This window comes from Perognathus longimembris, chromosome 5, assembly GCF_023159225.1.
Source record: "Perognathus longimembris pacificus isolate PPM17 chromosome 5, ASM2315922v1, whole genome shotgun sequence".
Taxonomy (NCBI): domain Eukaryota; kingdom Metazoa; phylum Chordata; class Mammalia; order Rodentia; family Heteromyidae; genus Perognathus; species Perognathus longimembris.
The window spans coordinates 6,796,535-6,811,992 of record NC_063165.1 but is presented as its reverse complement, the minus strand read 5'-3'; the positions used below and the strand labels follow the sequence as shown (position 1 = coordinate 6,811,992).

The 15,458-nt window shown below is 38.2% G+C and overlaps 1 protein-coding gene and 1 long non-coding RNA gene across 2 annotated transcripts in view; one reads left to right on the top strand and one right to left on the bottom strand.

The window, feature by feature from the left end:
• The window catches only part of Mrps6 (mitochondrial ribosomal protein S6), a 53,116-nt gene that overhangs the window by 25,242 nt on the left and 12,416 nt on the right, over positions 1 to 15,458 (top strand). The window lies entirely within an intron of this gene.
• LOC125351485 lies at positions 1,291 to 15,421 on the bottom strand. The gene is made up of 3 exons (XR_007210959.1): positions 15,411 to 15,421; positions 12,170 to 12,172; positions 1,291 to 1,410 (listed from the first exon to the last, which is right to left on the bottom strand). It is a non-coding gene; the product is annotated as an uncharacterized LOC125351485 (long non-coding RNA).

The window sequence follows — 15,458 nt, the reverse complement described above, 5'->3', positions numbered from 1 at the left end:
AGTTCCTAGAACATCAAAAGTTGGTGGATTTTGGGCTTTTTTCTATTCCAGGCACGTGGTCTTCCTCTGAGTATCATATAATGTAGTCTATGAGTTACTCTTGTGGTTTTCCATAAATAAAGCAGCTATATTATTGGCCATTAAAGAATTAGGTCTTGCTGGGTACTGGTGGCTCAAGCCTGTGATTCTAGCTAGCTATTCTGGGGACTGAGATCTAAGGATTGCAGTGCCAGCCCAGTGGGCAGGAAAGTCTGTGAGACTCTTATCTCCAGTTAACCACCAGAAAACCAGAAGTGGTACTGTGGCTCAAAGTGGTAGCATGTTAGCCTTGAGCAAAAAAGAGCTCAAGGACAGCAACCAGGCCTAGAGTTCAAGCCCCAGGATGGGAACCCCCCCCCCCCCCAAAAAAAAAGTGTTGTAACATTCCCACTTGGTAGTTTTAGGGTTACTTGATTCATTTCTGCTTCATTTCTCTGTTTCATTTTCATCTGAGATATATGACTGGAAAAGAGACCAAATGAGGGTCAGTGGTGACATCTCAAAGTATCTTGATCTCAGATCTATAAATTGGAATACTAGGGAAAAAGAGCCTGTTGAGCTCCTGGTTTAATGATAAGTATTGTAAAATATGAATTAGCACATTAAAGTTTAAAGTGACTGACACATGATAGTGATGACTTGATAGGAAGCATTTATTAGCTTGGGCAGAGTTTCTTATTGGCATCCATTTCTCTCTGTATGTGCATTGGGACTTACTGTTTGGAAACACCTGGCTTTTTATCTCCTCAACTTGGCTACTTAGTTCTTCACCTTTTCCTTTCGCACTTACTAAATTCTTGTTTAGCTCTTTGGTAAATTTAGTTCACTTTTCAGGCATATTGTCTTGGTATAGAGGTCTTAGATCCAAATAATGGCTTATTAAAATAGTGTTAAGTTTAAAGAAGGAATGTTTGAGAATAAATTTGTGTTAGCTAAGGATAAAAGTACTAGTAGTTCAGTATTTTCAAGATTGTTTTCACAAATTAAGGAGAGAGTAATAATGAAAACGCAAGAGTCCCTTTGAAATGATGCTGTCAATACAGAGAGGCAGTGGAGTTTGTCTTATGCCAGAAAAATAGGTTTTTACCGAAAAGTTGGAACTGGTCTGTAGTTTGGAAATCCTTTTGTACTAGGTAGGGCTGCAGAGGGATTGGGCACTGAGTACTTAGACCTGGTTGACAAGCCCCTTTTCCGCATTATGGCACTTTGACTTAACTTGGTATGCTTTTGTCATACTTCTCTGTTGGAGATTCTGTAACTATTCAGCCACCCAACTACTTTGACTGAAAGGGAATCTAGCTAAGATTCTAAGTAACAGGCTTTTTCATTGTGCAGTCCTACACCTTTATTCATTTAGTCCTGCAAATGTTTCTCCAGTGCTAGAAATAAGAGTTTACTACTGATTCATCTTTTTAAAAATGTTGTGAAATTGATGTTATTTATGTTGGTCTTTCTGTTTTAACTTCTTTAAAAGGTGGATTTTAATTCCTTTGGAGGGGGATAAGCACCCTGTTTTTCTGGCAATCTGCCATCATAACCATTGGCATATAGTCTTTCACTCAAAAATGAATGGAAAGGTTTGGTGTATCTAGTAACGTCATGGCACTTTACTCTTTAGGATGCTATCATATAGAATCTGCCACTGTTGACTTAAACCAAAAACCTTTCTGTATGTAACAGTATGATTGAAGAAGGCCACTCTAGAATAGATTTAGCAGCTGGAGAGCCACTGGGGGCAGTACATGGTGGTGTCAGATTCTGAGAAAGGTGGAGAAGAGCATTCAAGTGTAACTGTTGCTGGCCTTAATGAAGCCACTCCCATCCCTTCCACCTCCTTTCCAGGTCCTAGTTTACAGTTCAGTGAACTCCAGTCAGGTATCTACTGTACTGATATGTTTAAACAACAGCACAAATTGATAGTAGATATCCACAACCTAATCATATCTTGGTGAATTAATCCAGTTCTCCTACTGCTGCTTGATAAAGGATTTAGGGTTTTGTTTTTTTTTTTAGACAAATTAGATTTTTCAATTTAGCAATGTAGCCTACACTTTTATAATTGGAGTGTTGATTAGTAACTCACTTTTTTGTTGGGATAGTTGTGAAATTGTAGCTAGGCATATTTCTGTCATTAAAGTCCTGATTTGGCAAGGGCTGGTTCAGTATGGTATTCCATAGTAGAATTGGTATTTGAAATTGATGCATTGGATTAGTGCCTTCTTGTTGTCAGTATTGATATGCTAGTTTGCACTTTTTCCTTTCTTAGTAGGAACTTATTTGTTGTTACTCTTCCTAAATTGTATTGTAAATAGTGATGAACGTTAAAAGAAAATACATATTTACATACTTGTATGTGTAGCCTTTAGATTCATGCAATATTTACATTGCATCTTAATGTTATTTATTTGTCTTTACTTGCCTCTTTTATATCCATGATTAAAATGTAGAGTTTCTTAAATAAATCTGATATATTTTAATTTTTATTGTTTTTCCACTGTAGGTTAGATTAGTATATCTTTATACACATACATCACAAGTTCATATTCCATGAGAAAGCTAAAGTAAGGATCCATAGAAAGCACAAAATTATGCCCACATGTATTTCCACACACAGAAAGCACAAGATTAGGAGCATTCTCAGTCACCCCATAAGTGCCATCATAATCCCCCCTCCCTCCTGTATTTATCAAAGTTGTTAGGAAGATCACAGTATTAATTCTAGGTAATGAAGTATCTGAGTTGCAGGTGAATTTAAGTGGTTACGATTCAAAGTACTCTTGAGTAAGCCTGTACTGATTTAGTAGAGGGAAAATGAAGATGTCAGAAATACTGTGATCATGTTTGGGGACTATTAGCAAATATTGGGTCTATGGGCTCATTCTTACAACGTGAACTAAAGAAACAGGACAGACTTAGCTTTTGGGTAGGTAGGTAACCTTTAAGCTATGGAGCTATTGGAGTTATTTAAAAATTGTCTTGAGAAAGTATTACTCTGTCGATAATGTAAAAAACTGGGCAAAATTAATTTTTAATAGGGCAAATTTTTCATATTTGTGTGTAAAATGAAATTAGTGTACTTCGTTTTATTTAGTAGAGGAGAATTTGATTAGAGTAATTCTGAGACACATTTGCCAAATGAACTACAATGCTTTTCACCCATGGCCTTTGTTCACAAGATTCTTTTATCAAGACTAGATGAGTGGAAATCTGAAGGAGCACAGGGTGGAAAATGTTTCTTCCCATCAGCATTGCCCATATCCTATCCTTCACTTTATTATGCACCTCTGAACACTTTACCCAGTGTGAACACATAGCTGTCTTGAGTTTTGTCAGTATCGATACAACTCAGAATCAAGAAAAAGTGATGACCGCCTTATGTACCTGCTCTCTATTTCATATATTTATCTTAGATTTGGCAAATTCTTATGATTGATTGAATGTGACAAGTTTTAGAAGAGTTTACCTGTATACTTTGAGGAAAAGGTTCCTCCCTCTAGAAAGGGCTGGGCAGGTGTATAGCTACATATGATTATTTTAGAACTTAAAGTCATACTTAGGTGGTGGGAGGCTGAAGGGAGAGGATGGTGGGGAAGCTTGAGGAACATGTTTGGCTTAACAGTATGTGATAACACAAAGCAGTTACAGCTTGTTAGTCCTGTATGTACATCATATATTCTGTACCTTTAAATTTAAATAGTTTGTAAAAACTTTATGAAAGAATACTTTTTAAAGTTCCTTTGGTAGAAACAGCTTTCATTTGTAATTCCATGGGACATTGCTTTAAGTAGCCTAGGTGAAAGTGATGTAAATATGTATAATGAGAATTTTCTAATTTCACTGTGAGATCACAGACTTTGGAGTGGCAAACAGATCAACAAGTCTTTTGCTCATAGACTTTTCTGTGGGATTGTTAGATGCAAAAGCTTTATTTTTTTCCCCAGTAACATATAACATTAGTGTCTAATAATGGCATGGAATCTTTTTCTGCATTTCCTTGCCATTATTGGTTCAGTTTATAGGTTGCCAACAGTGTTCAAAAATAGAGCAAGGATTTACCCTTTCTTTGCTTTTTTTCTTTGCTTGGACATCCTCTTTGCAATGTCCAGACTTGTGTTGGCAGTCCCCATATGAACTGTGCTTTTCAGTGCTTTTTTTTTTCTTTTTTAATAAGATGGATATCAAAAATAGTTGCTGTGCAAAAGTTAGTAGTATTCTTCAAGAAGAAAACCAATTCCTTTTCTAATAATATCCTGTGAAATTGCTTAACTCATTACTTTATTTTTAAGCCAAATGTCAGCAGAATATTGCTGCTTTTATGTAGCAATTTTGATATTGTAAGTATTTAATGCATTTTAAAAAGATGTCCACATTGAAAAATGTTTTCCTCGTGTCCTGCCTATTACACTTAGTTCAGATTTTCTGTAAGAGACCAGTCAGTGCACTGGGTGTGTGTGTGTGTGTGTGTGTGTGTGTGTGTATTGTATTGTGCACATGTATCATTTTAGCTAGGTATTATAGACTAAATGTGATTCTAAATGAAGTTGATGAATAATTTGCTATTAGATTTTTTTTAAATTGTAAAATGATGACCAATTTAGCCTTCATTGAGCACAGCTTTTTTTTTTTTTAAGTTTCACTTAATCAGTTCCATGTCATTGTGAAATGTCATAGTTTCAAACAGAAAGTAGAATTTGGTGTTAACCAAGTTACTTCCATGATGAAAGGAAAATGAATTGAACCTGTAGATTTAAAGTTGTTGTTAACTTTGTGACAATGACAGTTCTAACTTGACTATGTTATTGTACTCAATCTCATTTTTTAAAGTTGTTGAATGTATGATATTGGTTCAATGTGCTTTTAAGTGTTATTGTTTAAAAAATGAGAAAAATGAAGCAAATCTGCTAAAGAGTTGTCAGTTTTCATTACTGACTAAAATACACTGTCCTTTGTGTACTGTGTGTTATTTTGCCAGCTGCTGCATTTGCCTTCAGAAGTATTTGGAAACTTAAAATGAACTACATTTCTTGCAAAGTACATTCCTTTCTGTGGTATTTTGTCCTGTAACTGAAGTATAGTAATTATTTTATGGAAATGTTAGCACTTCTGTACCAACTTTGAATAAAATGAAAAATTTACCTTTCTGTGACTGAGTATTTTCAATATGAACTCAATTATTCCCTCAAACTTCCTGTGTCTTGTGTCTCAGAATTGAGGAAGATGTACCTCAATTTCTTATTAGCTCTTATGGTTCCTGTTATGGCCACACCCGTGAACACAGCCTCACAGATACAAACTAAAAATAGTCCTATGTAAAACATAGACTATATAACAGAATTCTTAAGTCCTTTTACTTACTATAATTTCAATTTGTAGGAATAGAAGAATTTAGGGATTAAATCCACAGGGTGCACACACTGCCTTGTTTGCTTTGTCGTGTACATTTTTCTGAGCCTCATGAACATTTGCAGACATTATAACCCTCTTACCTCTTAAGTTTAGGGGTATATATATATATATATATATATTTTTAAGATTAGGAAAGTCACTCATAGTCTTTGTCAAAATCTGGAAGATAAAACAGTCTTTATTTAGTCCAAAGACCATTCACATGTTGATTTCAGTAATGTTGTTTTAGCATGTTAAATCCATCCAAAAGCTGGTGTTTTGTTTTTCTTTTGCATTTAGCATTATATCTCTTGTTAATCTGGACTGGTTGCATGGGCTTTATTATTGGTCTTTTGGAAGTAAGCAGGTCATGTTGTGACTTCTTCCCCAATTAGAATTTCTGTTGCTTCAAGTTTAGCTCTGGACTGCATTTTGGTGTGGGTACAGCATTAGTTATGTGTGTGTTCAAAGCTTCATGTTGGTGATGTGGTTTAGTGTTACGGCATAAAAGTGCTATTTTTCTGACCTTATTTTATGTGAGGGGCATTCTGAACTAAAATCCATTTTTCTCATTTGTCAGCATGAACTTCTGGATTATTTTCTGTAGTTGATCATGTCTTTATTTTGTTTACCTAAAATTGGGCAAGTTTCTTTGTTCTTTGGGTTCTTTTTTGTCTTGGGCTGGTGATACTGGTTTCCCATGCAAGGTGGGCCAAGCACTTAGCAGGGAACAGTCTGGTGTGCTTGTTGCTATTGTAATGTCATAGTTTTACCCCCTTCTGTATACAGAGCTATGAAGTTCATTCATACACCTACCAACTCTAGTTCTAAACCAGCATGAGGTTTCCTTTTAGCATTTGCTGATTCTGTTTGTTTCCCCTCTCCAACTTTGAGGAAGCTGATGATACTAACACATTTTTAAACCCTACAACTCTAGAAATTAAGAAAAATATTTTTTGCATGTCTAAAAATGTCTGGATTCTAGGTGGAAAAGCACTTTGAGAACACAAGGACTAAAACTGCAAGAATACTGGAAATTTAGAAGTATAAAGATGATTTTCTAACTTTTAGTCCTTTTGTCCCCAAATTTGGTAATTAATGTGGTTTGGTGAAGGTATTTCACTGTACTGACCCTTTGAGGGCTCTTTGAAGATCCCTGCTCAGTTCTGGGGTAATATTTCTATCTCCTTTTTGGAACCACTTTTTTTGTTTAACTCTTGGACCTCTTGACCTGATATTACATTAGTTGATAAGTTTTTGAGTTTTTGTCTTTTTCCTTTCTGGAGGAAGTTTTGAACTTGATCTTCCAACCTTTGTGTGGGAAAACTGTTTTTGTGCAATTTCTATCAAGACAAATGAACATCCTCCTGCCATGCATTTTTCTTTTTAACCCCCAGGGCTCTTGTTTTGTGCTGTTGTCTCATGTCTGAAAACACTGGAGTTTATCTTCCATTATTTACTCTAGGCACAGTTTTTGAGTTCATGATGGTCTTTTCATGTTAAAGGCATTTCTTAGATGTGTGCTAATCGTTTGTTGTCTGCTTATATTTAATAAGATGAACAAGGCATTCCGGAATGTAGGTAGAACATTCTCAGCTTCATAGTTTGGCCTTCATGGCTTGGCTTTGCTTTATTATTTATTTATTTATTTATTTTTTTGGCCAGTCCTGGGGCTTGGACTCAGGGCCTGGGCACTGTCCCTGGCTTTCTTTTGCTCAAGGCTAGCACTCTGCCACTTGAGCCACAGCGCCACTTCTGGCCGTTTTCTGTATATGTGGTGCTGGGGAATCGAACCCAGTGCCTCATGTATATGAGGCAAGCTCTCTTGCCACTAGGCCATATCCCCAGCCCTTGGCTTTGTTTTAATTTTGTTTTGTTGATGGTATCCTGGATATTGAACTCAAGGCATCATACTTGCTAGGTAAATAATCTATTACTTGAGTGGCACCTCCAGGCCTTTTTTCTATTGCTTATTTTCCAGGTAGGGTTTTACTAATTTAGGCAGACTCAGACACTGTGTGTGTCATTCTTCTACTTGTATTTCCTTGGTATAACCAGTGTAGGCAACCATTGTTAAATGGGGTCTTGAAAACTTCTTTTATTTCTGGGCTGGCCTTCAACTTCAGTCCTCTCCCTCCCATTCCCTGCCCATAGTTGAGCAATGCAGATTTGGGAAGTTAGGGGAGTTACAAAATAAAGTAGAACATAAAATAAGTAGAGCATTATCGAACATTGGCCTTTTTCCCCCAAGGACAAATTCTGTAGCAACTTTAGAATAGATAAGAGTTCCCAAAGGAAGTTTTAAAATGAAGGGTAAAGATGGGGATGTAGATCACTGTACAGTACTTTCCTGGCATCTGTGTCAGGCCCTCGATTTTATCCCCAGCACCGAAAATATGACAAGATGAAAAAACAGGAGACCTGAAAGATAAGAGACTGTCTCCCACTGTTCTGAGAGCCAAGGATGGAGGAGCACAGGGACCTTAGCATTCAGTATACATTCTTATGCCCCTTTTGGTGTGGCACCCACCCCCACTTAGAGCTGTTCATGCACTCTTGGGATTTCCACGAAGAGATATTACTTCAGAGAGTAAATTGTAAATACACAGTACAGGGCCCAACTTCCTATTTCATATATATATATATATATATATATATATATATATATATATATATATATATATATGATCCTAACTTAGCCCTAATTTCATGTGTCCAGAGCTATCAATTCTCAGATTTACACACACACACACATACACACACACACACACACACCGTATATACAATGTACATGGCTAATTATTGGTTTTCCCCTCCCATTTTTCCTTCCACAATTTTAGTACTGTTGTCTCCTTTTCTCCCACATTATTGCAGGGGTGTAACTACAAAACTAAATCTTGTACTGTGTCAGAATATCATACATACATTACACATCCTGTCAGTTATACCATATTAAAGTGGGGGGTGGGGGAATCCACCTACACAGTTGTCCTAGTAGATTTCTAGTTGAACCTTCCAACATGCCTGGAAGTCTTGACAACTGCTCAATATAGTCTTTGAAAGCTGAAATTTCAGAGCTTTTTGTACATCTCTGCCCTTCCTTGAAAGAGAAACTTTTACTGGTGTCTTTAAAAGCCTTAGAAGCTGTATAATTGATTTTTTTAATATGAGTCCCCCACCTATCAAAGCACTTTTTATGAAACTTCACAAACATAGTCCATAAAACCACACAGAAATAGAATTATTATCATTAGCTCTAATAGGTTTAGTTTTCTAGACCAATAATTGGTGAATGCTAAATCATATGCCTCTTCGGTAAATATTTTGTCAGTTGCCTATAGCCTCATTTTTGTCAATTGGCCAATCAACGACTGTATTTCTGTTTAAAGACACCATACTTAGGGGCTGGGGATATGGCCTAGTGGCTAGAGTGCTTGCCTCGTATACATGAGGCCCTAGGTTCGATTCCCCAGCACCACATATACAGAAAATGGCCAGAGGTGGCGCTGTGGCTCAAGTGGCAGAGTGCTAGCCTTGAGCAAGAAGAAGCCAGGGACAGTGCTCAGGCCCTGAGTCCAAGCCCCAGGACTGGCCAAAAAAAAAAAAAAAAAGACACCATACTTAATGTAAATTGTGGTTCCTTTAATTGTCATTTACATTTGACTGTAAGGCCAGCAGCACTACTGCAGTTCACTCCTGATGATGCTTATTTAGGGTGTTTTCTCTGAAAGGTACATCATACTCTTCTTGGGCTTAAATACCTCAGTAGTACATGTAGGGGTCATTTCATTGGGGGAAATCAACAGAAAGCACACACGCGTGCGCACACACACAGAGAAAGGCACTGAATAGACTATGACTGTGGTGTGAGAGTTGAAACAAAAGCAAAATGTTGCCTTATTCTATCTCACTTATAAAGGTGTACAAGAGGTGACTTAAGTTTTTCCTCGGTGAGTGTGTGTGTGTGTGTGTGTGCATGTCTGCAAATGATTGGGCTGGGTGGGGGCAGCATGGATTTCAGAGGGGCAATGCAGATTTGGAGAGTTGCAAATAAATTTTAACAAATAGGTGAATCTGCAAGTAGGAAGTCCACAAAAAATGAAGGTCTATCTTTGTAGACTTGTGAAGCAAGTGAATGTCATCACCATCCACAAGAAGTAGAACATTGTCAGCACCTCTCCCCAAGAACGCTTGTTCCAGTCTCATTTAGGTGTTTTCTTATTGACTGTATCCGCTTTCCATTCCCAAGTTCTCAAGTAGTATACCTTGTCGTATCTTTATTTGAAATAAGTGTACTCACAAGTTTCAAAAATCAGGTTTCACATGCTTGATTTTCTCTGGGGTGTGATCTTAGTTCATTCCTATTGCTATAACAAGCTGCCTGAAGCAGTAAACTTGTAAAATTAGCTATGGTTCTGGAGGCTGGGAACTCTTGAGAGTATGGTGCCCACCTCTGCGCATGAGCACACCCCCCTCCCCACACACTGTTGAAGGAAGACCTTGCTACATCAGGACAGTGGCATCCAAGTCCAGCTGGATGTCTCACTGCCATACTCTGGTAGATTCCCTCTACAGTCCTGTGTAGAATGAGAAGATTTGGTGCCTTGGTTTCCAGAAGTTACAGAAGCTGGGTTTTGTTGAAGAAACATTCCTTGTATACCCTAGGGGTTGAACACTGAGTTCTTTATCTCATCCTAAGAATTTTTCAGTTTGGAGACACCAGTTTAGTGTGTTTGACTGTGCTTTTGTTTCTGGTTGTTGGTTTTTTAAATCTTTTTTATTTCTAGTTCTTTACTTTGTATCTATTTTGGACTAACAGTGTACCTTAGCTTTATTATGTATCTCTGCCATTCAGAAAATACTTCCTCTTTGCAAGGAGGATCTTAGTTTTCTAATTCCATTTAATCTGTTCTTCCTATCTAGTTTGACTAAATACTTATTAGCAACTTTTATTTATTAACTGATTGACTTTACATAGCCACCAAATATTTATTGACTATGTGGTGTGCTAGATTCTTTACCTCTCCAGCATCTTCTAGATGGTAAGATTCAGCTTTGAAAAGTTTTAGTTTAAGAAAGGGCTTATGCTGCTCAGGAGGCTGAGAGCTTATGATTGTGGTTCAAAGCCAGCCTTGACAAAACAGTTAATGAGACTCTTAACAGCAGCTAGCCAGCAAAAAGCTGAAAGTGGAGCTCAGGTTAGAGTTGACAGCCTTGAGCAGAAGAGTTCAGGGATAGCTCCCAGACCCTGAATTCAAGCCCAGTAATAGCAATAGCATAAATTATTCATCCTAAATAAGGATACTTGCAAGGTATATGTAGAATGAGAGAGGTGCCCCTGGGATTTTAGAGGACAAGCACATTTCTAGAAAGTGGATGAATCTTGATGTTTATATTTCTGATTCCTTTGTGTTTGTATGCCCTTTCTGTTCCCCGCTGTTCAGTGTAGAACAGTTGCTTAAGTAGCTTCCTCTCATCCCTTGAGTTTAAGCACATATTATAGCCCTGTTTGATGGGCACAGTTTTGGTCTGTTGTTCAGCAAGGTGTGTAGATCTCTTACTAAAGTCCACGTTTCTGATTCTGTAAATGCATTTTGTTGTAACTTCACAACCCAATCAATCATCTAATGGATATGTTTTGCTAAATTTTGCACTGGCATTTAGAAAATTCATAGCACCTAAATAGAGCTTTCTTATAAATCTTTAAGTGCTTTCTTGGTTTATACTTTCCTTGGCATCCCTGGCGTTGCATTGTTGTCCTCTACTCTTGGAAGAGGCAAAGACAAAGGCAAAGGCAAAGATGGTATGGGGATAACAGTAAAGCAGGTGACTCAGGGTTGTCTATCCGATTCTTCCCTTGCTATCCATTTTACAGGCCTTGCCATGTCATTTACTTGCTGCTGTGATAATCAGGCTTCCTGCCAGTCATCCCATTTCCATCTTTTATTCATCTCTTAAGTGCTTTTGGGAGGGGCATGGGAAGGAAAGGAATGGACCCAGGATTGTGGACTGTACCACAAGTAGCCATTTTTCCATTTCATATTCATGGAAAATTCCAGAATTCCTGCAAGAAAGTGAACATTAAGGGCTGGGAGTATGGCCTAGAGGCAAGAGTGCTTGCCTTGTATACATGAAGCCCTGGGTTCAATTCCCTAGCACCACATATATAGAAAACGGCCAGAAGTGGCACTGCAGCTCAAGTGGCAGAGTGCTAGCCTTGAGCAAAAAGAAGCCAGGGACAGTGCTCAGGCCCTGAGTCCAAGGCCCAGGACTGGCAAAAAAAGAAAGTGAACATTAAATTAGAGTTAGTGAAGATTATTGAATAAAGCCCTTTATAAACTGCAGTTCTTATGACAATGTAGACCTCACCTTCATTTGGGAGGACTTCATAAAAATCTTGGTGCCCAAAAGTTTTAAATCCCAAGGCCAACTGAATTGAAATATCTGAGGGAGACATTCAAACATCTTTATTTTAAATCTCTCCAGTGTGTGCTGAGCGATGCCGTAGTGACTGCCCTTTTCCTTTGACATCCCCAAAAGGTTGTTGGCTCCATGAAAATGACTCCCTTGGTTTATCCTTAAATGACATCTGAATGTTATTCTTTGATTTGAGCCCTGAAAATCAGTTCAGTTAATTAAGACCTAACAGCATTACAGTTGAACTGCACAGACACTTGTGAATAACTTAGCCATGCAGGTAGTGACAGCTAGTACATTGATTCAAGGTTGGATCTTTAATCATGACTTACTTTATGGACTAGTATTCATTTGTAGCCACTCCCCTTTTATGCCAGTATTGGTATTGAACTCAGGATCTTAGGCTTGCTTGCTAGGCTAGTGCACTAGCTAGCACTTAAGCTAGGCCTCTACTCCTGCTTTTTGTGGATTTTTTTTTCCCCTCCAATACAGTCCAAAAGACTGCCCAGTCTGGTCTTAAGTCATGATTCTGTAGATTCCTGAGATCTCTGCATCCTGAGTATCTAGGATTACAGGCATACATCTGTGGTACCTAGGTTACTTACAGCCTTTTGATGCCAATGTTGATATTGATAGTCCAGCATGGGCTAGTTAGCTTCAGGGGCCCCTGAGATGGGTAAGCTTAGTTTATGATTGAAAGGAAATATTTTGTGTAACAATTGCTGTATAATGATGTGTAATGATGTTTCCACAGCAACAGATGTCATAAGATCTTTTTTTTTTTTTTTGGCCAGTCCTGGGCCTTGGACTCAGGGCCTGAGCACTGTCCCTGGCTTCTTCCCGCTCAAGGCTAGCAGTTACTCTGCCACTTGAGCCACAGCGCCACTTCTGGCCGTTTTCTGTATATGTGGTGCTGGGGAATCGAACCTAGGGCCTCGTGTATCCGAGGCAGGCACTCTTGCCACTAGGCTATATCCCCAGCCCCTGATGTCATAAGATCTTGATCTCAGTGCCTTATGCTCTTGCTCAGCTTTTTCTGCTCATGCTCTCTACCACTTGAGCCATGCCTCTAGTGCAGTATTTTGCTGGTTAATTGGATATAAGAGTCTAATGGACTTTTCTTCCCAGGCTGGTTTCAAACCATGATCTTTAGTTTTTCCGAGTAGGCTTTCCCAAGAGCCTCCTGAGTAGACGTGATGGAGAAGAAAGCCTTATTATTTCACAAACTCTTTTATCAGGAGAGGGTACTCCCTGTTTCATACTAGAAGCATTTCAATTAGAATTTCAACAAGTAATTGAGATATATTCCTTTTTAATCAGGCAAAACAAATTAAAGTTCATGATTTAGGTAATTAATCATTATTGGCTAGTAATCAAAGTTACTTATTTTTTGAAACCTCATTCATTCTTTATTTGGATAGTCTGTTCGTTCTTTGGGTTATAGGTTAATTGATGCAGTGCCGGCTCAAGAAACAGCATCTTTAATGAAATGAAGCATCATCAGGCTGTTCATAATGAGGTTTCTGCAGACATGTGGAAATGTCTTTCTGCAGTCCTAGGCTTAGAACTGTGTATGTCTGGTATTATTGTAAGAAGTTACCATAGCACTTTTTACTTAGTCTGAATAAGAAGATATTTGACCCTGATTTATTGTTTGCAAGAAAAGCCTGTCTTTTCAGGTTGGCTAATTAGGTAAATAAATATATAACATTTTAGTAGTTTTTTTATGAAAGCAAAATTTTTCTAAGCTTGAAGCACATATTTAGTGCATTTCTGACATTTTAGCAATATATATCAGGAAAAACAATTCTAAATATTGTTTGCTTTCCAGAATGAATACTTCAAACTAGTTCTGCATTTGTCTCTCATTTGACAAGATGAGCCAGGGAACATTGCAGTCCTCTCCTGCACTTCAAAGGGTCACTGCTTATGCCCCTTCCAGGATAAGCTCCCCATGTCTCCATCTTCCCAGTCTGTGGCCTCATTGACTTTTTTTTTTTCTGCAGCAGGCTCCTCTGCTTACCAGAAACTTTTCTATGGCATCTCCAGACCCCAATTCTGTATACCTTCTTGCTTATTTCTGGTAAAGATTAAGTATGTAGCCACAAAATTCTAAACCAATCTTAAGGGTCTCTGGAAACCAGGCAGTAAATTGTCTTTGTCATCATTGCTATTTAAAATCCTTTATTTTAACTTCTTGATTAGTCCGTTCTCCTTTTAACTCCTGACTTGCTCACGTGTGTTTTATATACATAAACACTTCTCAGACTTGTTTGCCCTCAGCTTCTTCTCTGCCTACACAACTTTGGCAACCTTTAGCTAACAGATACGAACCCCATCTTGCTAAGTATTGTGCAGCCATCCTTTATGGTCCTTTCTCTATATCCATTCTTAACCCTGCATTCTAGAGGCTGTCTCTTGGGTTTCCATGACAATGTTCCTTGTCCTATTTTACTACATACTTAATATTTTTGGCTTTTTGACAGCTAGTTCTCTTGTTGACCTATCTCTTTGGGTTTCCTGAAGCCTCCATGCCAGTGACTACAAAGCTTAACTCATGGCAACTAGGGGTCTGTGGGCATCTCAGACTCAGTGTATTCTAAACCCTGATCCTTTATTGCTTTCAGCCAACATGTCTTGATTTCCTTTAGTTCCTGATGACATCTCCACTGGCCAGCCACCAGGTTTTGATGCCATGTTTTTACCTCATCTTGTCCTCATTGCACTAGCTATATATATATTTTTTTGGATTGACTGGGTAAAGCATCTTTTCTTGATATTTATTTTTTGTATAATAGGCACAGAGAAATGCCCCAAATAAAATCCTTAAATGTTTCAAGCCTTAAAAAAAAATCTTAGGATGGTGAAATTTTATATTGTTTGATTTTTGCTTTTTATGATAGGCCTTGGCCTTGGTCTCCGTCTCCTTGACTCCTCTTGTCCTGGTTGTATCCTCTGTGCCACCTAGCTCTTTCCTCTGTGCATTGATTTGCCTTGGCTCCTTTACTTGGAGCCTGGTTTATTGGTTTACCAATCTCGCGTCTTCATTTTGGGGGCTCCTGCAGAGCAAGCTTTCCTTAATGCTCCCATCTGAATGTGCTACTCCTCCTTCCCTGAACCATGTCCCTGGGTCACACTTATTCTGTCCTCTGCTTGTCTACCCATGTGTTTGTATAAAGTCCATTATTGGATTGTAAGGTTTGTGAGGATGGAGATTGGGTTTACTTGTTCTTGCCCCTAGATTATAATTTCCCAGGTTTTCTTTGGAAAACAACTTTTTTTCTGACTAATGCTATGGTTTGATTGAGTGGTTATTAAATATGACCTGCCAATAGGACAGTGTTCTGGAATTGGAATTTGAGATACACGACTACCTGGTTGGGACTGACTGCCTGGCTGAGATGCTCCGAAGAAGTTATTGATTAGTTCTTGCCTGCCAGGTTCCAGGATCTATTCTGGCCCCTGAATTCTCCAAGGCCTGATTTTCTAGCAGCTTTTTCTTCCTTTCTCTTTATTTTACTTAAGTTAGCCCAAACCAGTTTCTGTTGCTTTTATCCAGCAATAAAAACTTTAAATCTCTACCAGTAGTAGTGCTTTTATGATTAGAATCAGCTGGA